We start from the raw sequence: 13,066 nt of genomic DNA on the forward strand, positions 1-13,066 counted from the left end.
CAGGAATGGTCTGATGGTATTCATAATTTTGATGACCACATCCTTATGTCCATTTACATGTGCCATTTCCTACGGTATGCAACATATTAACAGTTAATTAAAAAAAAATGTGTTTTAAAGGTTTTAAATGTAAAACATCAACTTGGCAGACTCACTAGGCCACATGTGTCAAAGTCAAGGCCCGCGAGCCAGATCCGGCCCGCGAATTGATTATCTATGGCCCCCTGGATGATATTCAATTACTATTAGAACCGGCCCGCAGGCCACAGCCGCTCGCTGGTGTTTTGCACGCACAAACACTACATTCCCCACAATGCAACGGTAGCCCGCAAAGTAACTGCAGCGCGCACAAGCGGCGAGGGTCCGCGCGGTGAAAATGACATAATTGCAGTGGCTCCGCCCGTGTGCGAGGGCCTCGCGCGCTGTCGATTCGCGAGGTCGTGCACCTCTCGAATTTTGTAACTTTGCGCGCGCCGCGCCTCAGCGCAATGAACAAAGTCATGTTTGCTGGGCTCATACACCTTTATAAGGTGGAATTAAAACACTTGTACGTCACTTTCAAGGTCCATTTCAATATTTCCCAGCACGATAAACTTAATTATGTTAAATATTTATACATCGAAATGATTCGAAATAATTGGCTTTTTATTCACATTACTTAATCGTTTATTTTCAAAACACCCAATCTTAACTTCACGTTCTCTCATGTTTCGTCCTGGAATTACAAGAGGCTTAACGTAATACAAGAGAACTGTTCAGTCAGACAGATATTTGTTGTGAAACGAAGTAGTTACAATTTCAAGCATTTTCAAGTACTTTAGCCTAAATTCCAGCACTTTTCAAACCTTTATTACTTTATTCATTTAACCCTTATATGGTCCAAGGGTCTGTGGGACCCATTTTGAAAAAATCAGCTTAAAAAAAATCTACAATTTTTTTTTTTTCAAACTGAGATTCATTGGTCCTTGGCTCATTTTCCGTGAGCAACATAAGTCAGAAAATATTTTCAATGACCACCCCCCCGTACCCCCCCCTTCACATTTGTATTACATACAGGGTCCAGGGTCCACTGGGCCCTGGGCTAGTCAAAGTGGGCAATCAACATTGGGTTGGGTAGTTGATAGTCGTCTGTATGACTTTAAAGGATATACAAACAAAGGACAGAGGTGTTTGGCATGCAAGGGTGGGCAACCATCAACACTTTTGATGGTTGTCACATCAGGGGTTGATTGCATATTGTCAGACAGTGGACGAAGAATCTCTATAGAGACAAAGGGGTGAGATCTGAAAGAAGAATCTTTTCTCTCAGCCCTCATTATCCCTCCCTCCTCTCTGGACCTGTATGTTTGTGTATGTATGTGTGTGTATGTGTGTGTGTGTGTGTGTATGTGTGTGTTTGTGTGTGTTTCACCCAATCATGGGGACATGATGCTAAAAATGCTAAAAATGCTATAAAAGATGGCAAAGCAATTCTCAGTTCAGACTGCCTTACAGCTGATATTGGAAGAGACAGAGGATTTTGATGATGATTCAGAAGAGGAAATTTCAGGATCACATTTCTGAAATATCAGAGTCTGATACTGATAATGAAAAGGAGGATGAGCAGCAGCCAGCTCCGTTAGCACCAGCCCGTGAGCAGCTAGCCATAGGACCAGCCTGTCAGCCAGCATGATTTATGATTGATTTCCTTATTGTGTTACATTTTAATAAAAAAGTAACTAATAAATAAATAAGAGAGCAAACTAATTTAACATATGTATTGTTTATTTTACTTGCAATTGGGCTGAATCTGCTGATTATTTTAACAAAAATTGCAATGGGTCCCCCACACCCAGCTGGACCCCAAGAATGTAGACCACGCCTGGATCTCATCAGGGTTAATGTACAGGACATGTTCTTTGAAGGAAGTTTGTTTTTATCTGTTTGCTTGTTGAAAAATGTTTTCACTTGAAATTACTGACAGATCCATACAAAAATATTGCTTTATTCATTTAAGCATTAAATAATATACTCTGTGTTAGGTCTTGGTTCAATAGGCTATGTGCAATCATTTCAATATGTTTTAATAAACATTGAACCAGTCCGGCCCTCGGCTTGTAGCAAATTTGGTTTTTTGGCCCTCGGTGTATTTGACTTTGACATCCCTGCACTAGGCTGTGGGTAGTGCCATTGAAGTGTTGGAGAAAACATCTGGTAAAATCTATCTTTCCAAGCAAATTCCAAGGATCCTGCAGGCTTACTTAAGCTTTGAAGCACTCTCAGACTTCACTTACACATATTCAAGTGTATCGTGTGGCTATCATCCAGCAACTATTGTGATGGACCTTCATAAGAAGGGTGTTTTTAGTATACCTAGTAAGTAGGGGTGGGCAATATGGCAAAAATATCATATCACGATTTTGTTTTTTTCAGGATCACGATTACAATTTTATCATGATTCATTTCAGGGGTTTTTTGTACAATGAAACTAATCTCCAATTTTTTTAAATATAAGCACTAAAATAATAAACAATTTTGGCTAAATCAACTTTTTGAACAGATTTTAATGTGTACAGTTTTAACACTGGTTAAAAAAAGGTAAACAAATAACTTGGGTAAGGTGCTTAAGGTAAAAAAAACTTATTTTAAACAGCCAAGACACAACTTAATTTAAAAGTGACTTATTTAATCCTGAAAGAAACTGTAGTATTGAGTAATATAAGACTAACAATACAGAAATGCTAAGATACAGTGCATAAGTGCTTAACAAAATAAGCACATACAAAGTAAGCCATATAGATAAAATAGACTTAAATAGAATTTATTTCATTTGAAAATATGGTTGTAAATCAATCATTGAATACAACGTAAACAAAACATTTTAATATTATTTAAATTATTGTAGGTGAGCCTCAACAGTTAAATATTTTACTTTGTGAATTTTTAAAAATTGTATTTAATTTGAGGTTCCTTTAATTTAACGGGTATTATAAACCACCTCATTATTTTAGTTTATACTTTAGTTTTACTACAGTTTCCAATTATCAATGAAATTAACCTTCAGACTTAAACACGGTTTTGAAGTGCGGCTGGACCAAAGATTGCTGTTTGTTGCAAAAAAACAGATGTTTTGACCTTTGTTTTCTATCTTGGTTTGACATTCTGAGTACATCCGAGGCACGGTCGTGTTGGAGAAGTATTTATGGTTGGGTAACTCGTATCGCAGGTCAATAACTTTAATGAGGTTTTGAAAGCCCTCGTTTTCCACTGTTTTGAAAGGAACCATATCTTTTGCAAAGTAAAACGTTACAGCTTCCGTTACCTCTCTCCATCGTCTACTTGTTTTCTCATATGGAGTGCCTCTTTCAAATACCTATGTTAGCATTATTTCTTTGGGTCTGTAGCCTTAGCTTTTTAGATGGTTGAAAAGGTTTGTTGTGTTACCATCCGACGTAAGAACAACCTCTGTGCAAGAGAACCATTCTTTGAACCGTTCTTTGTCACGTCAGCTTGGGATGCTTAACGATCCAGCGATTTTTCTGTGATGTCAAATCGTGGACACATTATAATCCTTCACGATCTATTATCGTCATATCGCACACCCCTACTAGTAAGTCAATTTATTTTTATGTGTGTAAACTGTTTCAAGCACCATCGTTTTACCATGTTCTTCAGGTAAAACTTGCTGGCATGCCATTTGTCTTGTTCTGTTTAGTAAGCAGCATTGAAGAACCGCCACAGAACTGGCAAGGTGAATGCTAAGCAAACAGAGCATTTCCGAAATCAGCTATTTCAATGACACAGTCGCCAGCAATTTCTGCCCAGAACCAATCATAGAGGCCAAATTGCGTTTCAATCATACGAACGTTCTTCATTCATGCTTCATTACTGCTAAGCGGGACGAGAAGTGCTATCTAGGACCTAGTGATATCTACGACGGAGACAAGAAGAGGGTACATTTACCACTACATTTACCAGATCGTACATTTCCCAGTGGATTTAATTGGGTGATTAATGGTTTCAATCGTTTTCATATTTTGCGGTAAACAAAGTTACTGCCGTTCGCTACAGCTTGCATTGAACACTGTCAGAGCTAGCCACAAGCTCTTGTGAAAAATAGGTAGATAGATAGGCCTATTAAGTTTGCGTCAACCCTGTGTAGTTAACGGTGACATAAAATAGTAAACAAGATTTTTTTCCAGTGTCTCTGTAGTTCTAACTGGTGAATCCATAGGGACGTGTGAGGATAACATTCGCGCCAGGGCTGAAAATGATGAAGATGAAGTTGTAAACTATTGTCATTTGATAGCCTACCCTGTGCTTTAGCCCATGTTAGAAGCCTTTTGTGACAAAATAAAAACACATGAACCCTGGTATTTTTTACACTCATTTTCGCCGCTGTTATTTATTGGTTCATTAAGACGTAATGGTTTTGACCGAGTCATCTATTTTGGCGAAAGCGGGTTTCTTGCGTTTACGGATCTGGCTCCATCCATTGACAAGACAGGTCAATGTTTTTCAGCGCAGCATTATTGTGAGAGAAGACAACAGGGAACAGCGTGTCACAAAAGACTTGCTGTGTGAAAACTACTAAGCTGTTGCTATTATGTTGCTATTATTTTTAGTCGCTGCTGTAGCTTTAGTCACCGTTTTGCTACATTCACAAACATAGTAGCCTAGTTACTCGCTTCTCCTGCAACGTCCCCGCTAGCGTCCCCGCAGGTATAAAGTGAGGCCAGGAGCATCGGTGGTGGCTTCAAACTCTTCTATCATGGTGTAGACAGGAAGAGAAATGGAGTAGGGGTAATCCTGAAGGATGAGTTTAGTAAGAGTGTAGTGGAGGTAAAGAGAGTAAGTGACAGGGTGATCTGTGTAAAGTTAGAGATTGATGGGATGATAATGAATGTCATCAGTGCTTATGCTCCTCAGGTAGGTTGTGATGTGGAGGAGAAAGAAGAATTCTGGAGAGAGTTAGATGAAGTTGTTTTGCAGGTTCCTAAAGAAGAGAGAGTGGTTATTGGAGCAGATTTAAATGGACATGTTGGTGGAGGGAACAGTGGTGATGAGGTGGTGTTGGGTAGATATGGTGTTAAATAAAGGAATACAGAAGGACAAATGGTGGTATATTTAGCTAAAAGGATAAAAATGGCTGTAGTTAACACTTACTTTAAGAAAAAGGAAGAGCACAGGGTAACATATAAGAGTGGGGGAAGATGCACACAGGTCGACTATATCCTCTGTGGGAGACAAAACCTGAAAGAGGTTAGTGATTGCAAGGTGTTACCAGGGGAGAGTGTAGCTAAACAGCATAGGATGGTGATATCTAAGATTGTTTTGGAGGTGAAGAAGAGGAAGAGAGTGAGAGCGGAACCTAAGATCAAGTGATGGAAGTTAAAGGATGAGGACTGTGGTGTAAAATTCAGGGATGAGGTGAGGCAGGTACTGGGTAATGGTGGTGGTGTTCTGGATACCTGGGATGAAACTTCAAATGCAGTGAGGGATGTGGCTAGGAAGGTACTTGGTGTGACCTCAGGACAGAGGAAGATAGACAAGGAGTTGTGGTGGTGGAATGAGGAAGTTCAGGAAAGTTTGAGAGGGAAGCAGTTGGCTAAAAAGAATTGAGATTTTCAGTGAGATGAAGAAAGTAGATGTGTTACAAGGCAAAGAGAGCAGTGGCAGAATCTAAAGAGAAGGCACATAGCAAGCTATATGAGAAGTTGGACACTAAGGAAGGGGAAAAGGATTCTGTACAGATTGGCCAGACAGAGAAAAGGTGATGGGCAGGATGTGCAGCAGGTTAGGATGATCAAGGATAAAGGTGGAAATGTGTTGTCTGATAAGGAGAGTGTCTTTGGAAGGTGGAAGGAGAATTTTGAGGAACTGATGAATCAAGAGAATGAAAGGGAAAGAAGATTAGAAGAGGTAGAGGTTGTGAATCAGGAAGTGCCTCAGGTGAGCAAGGAGGAAGTAAGGGCTGCAATTCAGAGAATGAAGTGTGGTAAGGCAGTTGGACCAGATGATATTCCAGTGGAGGCATGGAAATGTTTGGCAGAGACAGCAGTGGAGTTATTGACTGGGTTATTTAACAGAATCTTGGAAGGTCAGAAGATGCCTGAGGAGTGGAGACGAAGCATAATGGTGCCGATTTTTAAGAATAAGGGTGACATTCATAGCTGTAGTAATTACAGGGGAATAAAGTTGATCAGCCACAGCCTGAAGATCTGGGAAAGAGTAGTGGAAGCTAGGCTTAGAGGGGAGGTAGAGATCTGTGAGCAGCAGTATGGTTTCATGCCAGCTAAGTGCACCACAGATGCTATGTTTGCTTTGAGAGTGTTAATGGAGAAGTATAGGGAAGGACAGAAGGACAGAACTCAACACTCTATGGAAACTGCGAATTGTTTTCTCATAGAAAAGTTCAAACATCTACTGGATAAAGGTGGTGTGGTTGGAGCTGTGTTTCTCAATCTAAAAAGAGGTTTTGACACTGTAATCCATAAAATATTGTTAATCAAACTAAGACAATTTAATTTCTCATCAGATGCAATAAAATGGATAAAATCATATCTTTCTAATCGTTCACTGTAGGACTGGGTATAGATTCAAATTCCAAGAATCAATCCGATTCCAAAGATTAAGAATTGATTTATTTCGATGTAATCCGATTTAATCGATCCGATTCGGGGTTTAGTGTTATTAAAAATGTATTTGAGCTGTTTCCTGACTATGTACAGAAGCAACATGTTAAAACTAGTATTATATCGATATTATTCAGCAAATAGTTACTGGTAGTTGGTAGTTCCTGATGGCTGGAAGACTGGTGAAAAGGGTCATCATAAATCTACCTTCAAGAAAGGTAATCCAGTACAATAAACAGAGGACATCTTTGAGGTGTCTATATCTGCAACAATGGACTCCTACTGGGACACAACCAGTGCATTATTATTATGATTGAAATAATTAAGAATTCACCCAAAAGCTGTTGATACCAAATGCATTTTTATTTTAAAAATGCTCACACTTAATAAACTGAAAGTATAAAATGTAAACGTGTATTTTTCTTTAAAGTGCGAATATAAGAACAGAACTGTCATGTTATGGTCCCCGACCCCTCCCTTTTGGGGGTGTGTTAACGTTGTCTGCGTCTACTTGTCTGTGTCTAGATCTCTGTGGGTGCGGGTGCGTCTTGTGATAATCCATCTCACCTGTGGCTCGTCTCGTCATCACGTGGGGTTTGCGTAGAGTCCTGTGCTCGTCGTCGTTTAAGTCACACATGTTCTATGTAAACGTGTTTTATGTGCGCTGTCTGCGCTTCGGTAAATGTAATAAACGTAACGATTTGGAAAGTGCAAAGGATTCTGTCTCATCCATCGCCATGCGCCCAACGTTACAAGAACATTTTAAACTTTTTTAAACTGTAAAATCACTGGGTAAACTGTCAGTGACATGGACTAACTGTAAATAGTCACTGACACTGGATAAACTGTCCTTCTGTTTTTAGATTGCTGATTTGACTCACGGTCACTGTCCGACGCCATGTTGTTTTACAGTTAGTTAGACCGAGCACGCCTGCGTAAATTCAGTGACGAGGTGGGGGTAAAAGTTCACAAAAAAAAATCGATCTTTGGACGTACGAATCGATTATTAGATCATCATATGCGAATCGATTCGGAATCGGAAAATCGATTTTTTCAAAACAGGCCTAGTTCACAGTATATATAATATAGAGGTCCGTTTCTACAAGAATGATTTACGACTTTGACTTTTGACCTCACATCCCCCCCTGATGAACCAATGAAGAATCATTCTCAACCGACTAATTCTGGGCAAGCTTTTATCATTTTTTCGGTCTAATGAAAAAAGTCTAGCACTCAAGCATTTAAAGACAGGAGGGGGGAGACTATCGAGAAAGAATTATGTGTGTTACCCATCAATATTAAATAAAATGTACCGACTCTTTTCCCGAGAGAGTCCTCAACGTCTCAGACACATGGACTTAAAGTTGTATCTCTGCACTAAAATGTACCGAATCTCCAAAACCTCTTTTCCTGAGAGAGGCCTCAGCATCTCAGATACACAATCTCTGGCTGACCCTGACACGTCCAAACGATAAAGTTGTAAATCCCATCTTTATCCTGAATTAACTCCCTTTCACTGAATACAGAGCATTTCCCCGGAGCCCTTCCGAACTAGCCGACAAAACATTTACAAGATATGAACGCATCTCATTTGGAAGGTAAGACTTTAGTTTTTTTAAATGATTGTATTGTTTAAAATGTTGCTAAACCTTAAATGTAAACCTTAAATGTAAACAATGTAAACATTTTAATATTTAAACATTTTAAACGCGTATACTATATTTCACAGCGGATGTACAAGTTAACGTCGAGCCGCATGAATGAATTAACATTACATTAAATCTATCTTCCAGTTGTAAACCTATACTGCCATCTAACAGTCGCTTGACGAATGAACGTTACATTAAATCTTTCTTACATTAGTCATCTTATATTGCCATCTAGCGAACATTTGACGAATGAACATTACAGTTAAATCTATCCCATTCGTTATCCAACACTAAATGACCGTTAGATGGCAATGTAATGATTTCAGAAAGATTTCTGAGAACGGTTTATCACAGAAAACTTCTATCATTCTCCCATTCGTTATCCTGCACTGCCATCTAGCAGCCATTTAATGTAATGATTTCAGAAAGATTTGTGACTTTTTTCACAGAGAAGCTGAGAGTATTTTTATAATGTAGTCTGTCGCTCCTTCTTTCATTAGACAAAACTCATCTTTACTCCTTACAAAATTAATTTTCAGATCGACTCAGTAAAAATGTATCCTGAAAAAATATATTGGAGTGAATGTATACGATCAGGTCAAAGGGTCTACTTTCACCGATAATTGCGGCTCTGCTTCTGAGACCCAAGTTCCAGGCTGCCGGGTCCGTCGCATCCATATGCTCCGCGGTGTCCTTTTAAAACATACCGCTTGAAAACTGAGTCTCCAGCGTATCCTTTCCGTAATTCATGAGGCATTCCCTAACGGCTCTGTAAGGGTACGTATTACTCGACTGGCTGATGAGGCGGTCTCCTAGCATAACGTCCACTTGTGAAAAAAGGAGATACCCGTCGCTGCAGAAGCAAAAGTCCAGTGGGTGGAGCTGGATCTTAGATCCAACTCCTCCCACCATCCATAGTTTCTTTTGGTTGGTCCAGGGGGCGGAGCTGGATATAATCTAACTCCTCCCACCGTCGTGTTTTCATTGGTCTGAAGTAATTGCACTACGTAGGAGGAGTTGTATTCTTATTTACTCGCTTGCCGTTCTTATGTGAACTATCACAAATGTGAAAGTAAGTTCGAAATTTTTCGAACCAATTTTCATCTTACTAATGTTAGTAACTAGTTTCACAATTTAACTAGAACAACCACTTCTCGGCCTTTTGGCTAAGATCAAGTGTGGTATCGATTTTAGATTTATCTTTTATCTTTACTACAGCTTTTATATGCAGATTTTATTGCCATTTTACTAACCTGCTGTCTTTTTGTGTTTTTAACAGGAGGAGTCTGGGCGGAACCTAATGAGCAATCGGTCTGGTGGCATTGTCCACCGACCACCGCTTGGGAACTGCCCAGTTCCTCCTCCTGTTTTTAGGCTCGTCTCGCCGGCTTGGAGGATCCCGGGTGGACCAGCAAGACCTTTCCCCCGGTGGTCGACGGAGGAACTGTGGGCTCCCTCTGCTCCGGGTCTCCCGGCAGGGGGGAGAGCAGGATGGCCGAGGGTGGGACCGAGGGACCGGTGCTGGGCAGCGGTCGGCCGGTCGAGGCCCCGGGGCCGAGGGCAGCCTCCTCGGTGGGACCTGGCTTGGGAGCAGGGGGAGGCCTGCTCAACACGGCCAGGTTCCGCTGGGCTCCTGGTGAGAAGGGGATCCCCTTTATGGAGAGGGTCCCCTTCATACGGGAGGTGCTGCTGGAGGGCCTGGGGTTTGAGATCGAGGACCTGATCTGCGCCCAGCGCAACGAGCCCTTGGCCTACTTCGAGGTCACTTTCTCCGATGCTGGGGTGTACCAGCGTGTCCTGGAGCGGAGGGATGAGCTCAAGGTACATCCCGTGGGGAGACATTTCGTGGTTGAGCCCCTGTGGGTGGAGGGCCGACGTCTGGTCACCACCCACGTGTTCAACCCGTATGTCCCCACGGAGCATATCCGTAGGTTCCTCCAGGCCTACGGGGAAGTCCACCCGGGGGAGAAGTATGTGCGGGACGAGCTGGGGGTTTGGAATGGGCGCCGCCAGTTTTTTATGACTTTCAAAGAAGATGGCCAGGGGGGTGTGGTGCATCCTCCCGCCCACTTCTCCTTGGGGAATAACAGAGGCTATTTGTTTTACAGGGGTCAGCCCGACCACTGCAGAGTGTGCCGGGAGTATGGACATAAGGAGGAGGACTGCCCGGGCCGTAGATGTTACAACTGTCTGGACCCTGGACATGTGGCCCGGGACTGCAAGGGTCCCCGGAGGTGCAGAAGATGCCGCGGCGAGGGACACCTTGAGCGCTCCTGCCCCAACGTGGAGAGGACATACGCAGCGGCGGTGACCAGGGGCAGGGGCCAGGAGACCGCCGCGGTGCCCTCCGGGGCCCCCCCGACGGGACCCCCGGCCGGCCCCAAAGCACCAGCAGCCACAGGAGGAGGGAAGATGGAGGCCGACCGGAGAGACGACAGAGTTGCAGTCCCGGGCGAAGAGGATCGTCCAAGGGAGGGGGAGGTAAAGAAGACATCTACTTCTCACCTGTTGTGTGCCCCCCCTCCCCAGAGAGATGGGTCCAGACCGGCCGGGCAGCCCAAGCGTACTACTCCCGGCACCTCTAGGAAGAGGAACAGGACGGGGCTGACCAAGGGGGAGGGGAGACCTAATCCCAAGGAGAGGAAAGCTACCCCCCCACCCCCCCAGGTGGAAGATGCGGCGTCCAGGGGGCCCTCACAGGCATCGACACCAAAGCAGACTGTGTGGGAGAGTGTCATCTGTCTGGGGACTATGATAGAAGGCCTCTCCCAGTCGGAGATCTACACGGAGGAGGACTTGGAGGTCTCGGGAGAGGTCCCGCCCATGTAGTCCCCAGCCCAACATCGGACGAGGACTTTTACTCTCCCACACCGGGCCCCCATCCTACTCCTTTTTAGTAGATTTGGACAGCATGGTTTTTTTTATCTGCATAACTGACGGACTTTTAGCCTAACCAGAAGCGTTTTATTACTATTATTGTATTTGGTTGTGAATTTTATGATATTTGTGTATTTTAATGGAAACATTTCATGGTTTTTATTGTACTGATTGAAATGTGGAAATAAATGATTTAAAAAAAAAAACTAGAACAACCACTGTTAAATTGATCTAATCTAGGTGTCTAAGTAAGTGACGGTAAAACTGATGTTAGAAGACGAGCGGTTAGCTAAACAGAATACAGATGTATTAAATACTTATGTATGTTGTGTTCTTCATATTGGACATAAACTGTTAAATTAATTCACGTTTGCTGTAGTTATAATTTATAATGGTTGTGCTGTTCGGTACCGCATGGACACGTCGAGGGGGGTTATTCAGTAGTGCGTGCATGTAACGGCCATGATCCTCATGATCCTCCAGTTCACTGAAAAAACTTCACAACAACTAATATAATGCTATTGATATTTTCCATCCATCTATAGATGCATATCATGGTTTTGACAAAAGGACAGATGCCTTCAGTTGTGCAGTGCACTACATGCAGTAAATACCACTGTCCATTCATTCTGCACACCTGAAGTGTACCGTCCGAACGATCTTCATCATGTAGAAAACCACGTGACCAATCACATAAGACTAGCAGTGGATCATGAAGGTATGTATGTTATCACTGTTGTTAAATGTCGATTTTCGAATATTGTTGAGCTGTTAAACTTGATTTAGATGAAAATGTACTGTGTTTATCCACTGTTATTATATTATGATGTCCAGTGCCATTGTGAGAGCCATTTTATTAGTAATAGCAATTCATTTTGTAAATATGTATATGTTTTTTTCTTATTTTACTTCTTAATTCACTGTCGTCAAGTGCAATTTGAAATGTAGAGACCAATCACATTTTCATTGCTGTTACTGCATGGCAACAATAATAAGAAAAGTTCAAATAATTCAACATTTAACAGCATGCAGAAGGCAATCTGCAAGACTGCCAGGACCTGCAGCTTGTACATCTGTCACCACTGTCACAGATCTACCCTCACCTGCAGCTCCAACCTCCGTCACAGATCCACCCTCACCTGCAGCTCCAACCTCCGTCACAGATCCACCCTCACCTGCAGCTCCAACCTCCGTCACAGATCCACCCTCACCTGCAGCTCCAACCTCCATTACAGATCCACCCTCACCTGCGGCTCCAACCTCCGTCACAGATCCACCCTCACCTGCGGCTCCAACCTCCGTCACAGATCCACCCTCACCTGCGGCTCCAACCTCCATCACAGATCTACCCTCACCTGCGGCTCCAACCTCCATCACAGATCTACTCTCACCTGCAGCTCCAACCTCCGTCACAGATCCACTCTCACCTGCAGCTCCAACCTCCGTCACAGATCCACCCTCACCTGCAGCTCCAACCTCCATCACAGATCTACCCTCACCTGCAGCTCCAACCTCCATCACAGATCCAGCATGTGACACTGAGACAGCCTCAGCTGCAGATCCAGCCTCTTTACAGATATCTTCTATCACAGAATCACGTTTACCAGCAAGGCGTGTTTGTGTACAAACAAAAGTTCAATGCTCTCACTGTGGCCTTAGACTAAACAAAAAAAATGTGAATATCCACATCAACAGAAGGCACTCACTAAAGATCACAGAAATCACAGACACCCGCCACCTGTCATCCCAGTTCATCGATCCACTCAATGGGATATTTGCTGTACAAAAATTATTTCACACACCATGCTGCCCCATCCATGTACAGAAAGAAAATAGCAGGTCCAAGTTCAAAAGTTGTCTGTGAAATAGATGAATGCAATACCAACATAGAATTTGCTGCATGGAGTGGATTTGTTCACTTTGAAT

General features: G+C 42.7%; 1 pseudogene; it reads left to right on the forward strand.

The window, feature by feature from the left end:
- The first annotated feature begins 9,409 nt into the window (after positions 1 to 9,409).
- LOC143482493 (U2 spliceosomal RNA) lies at positions 9,410 to 9,486 on the forward strand (annotated as a pseudogene).
- Positions 9,487 to 13,066: the final 3,580 nt, after the last annotated feature.

The sequence above is a fragment of the Brachyhypopomus gauderio genome, chromosome 18 (genome assembly GCF_052324685.1).
Source record: "Brachyhypopomus gauderio isolate BG-103 chromosome 18, BGAUD_0.2, whole genome shotgun sequence".
Lineage (NCBI taxonomy): Eukaryota > Metazoa > Chordata > Actinopteri > Gymnotiformes > Hypopomidae > Brachyhypopomus > Brachyhypopomus gauderio.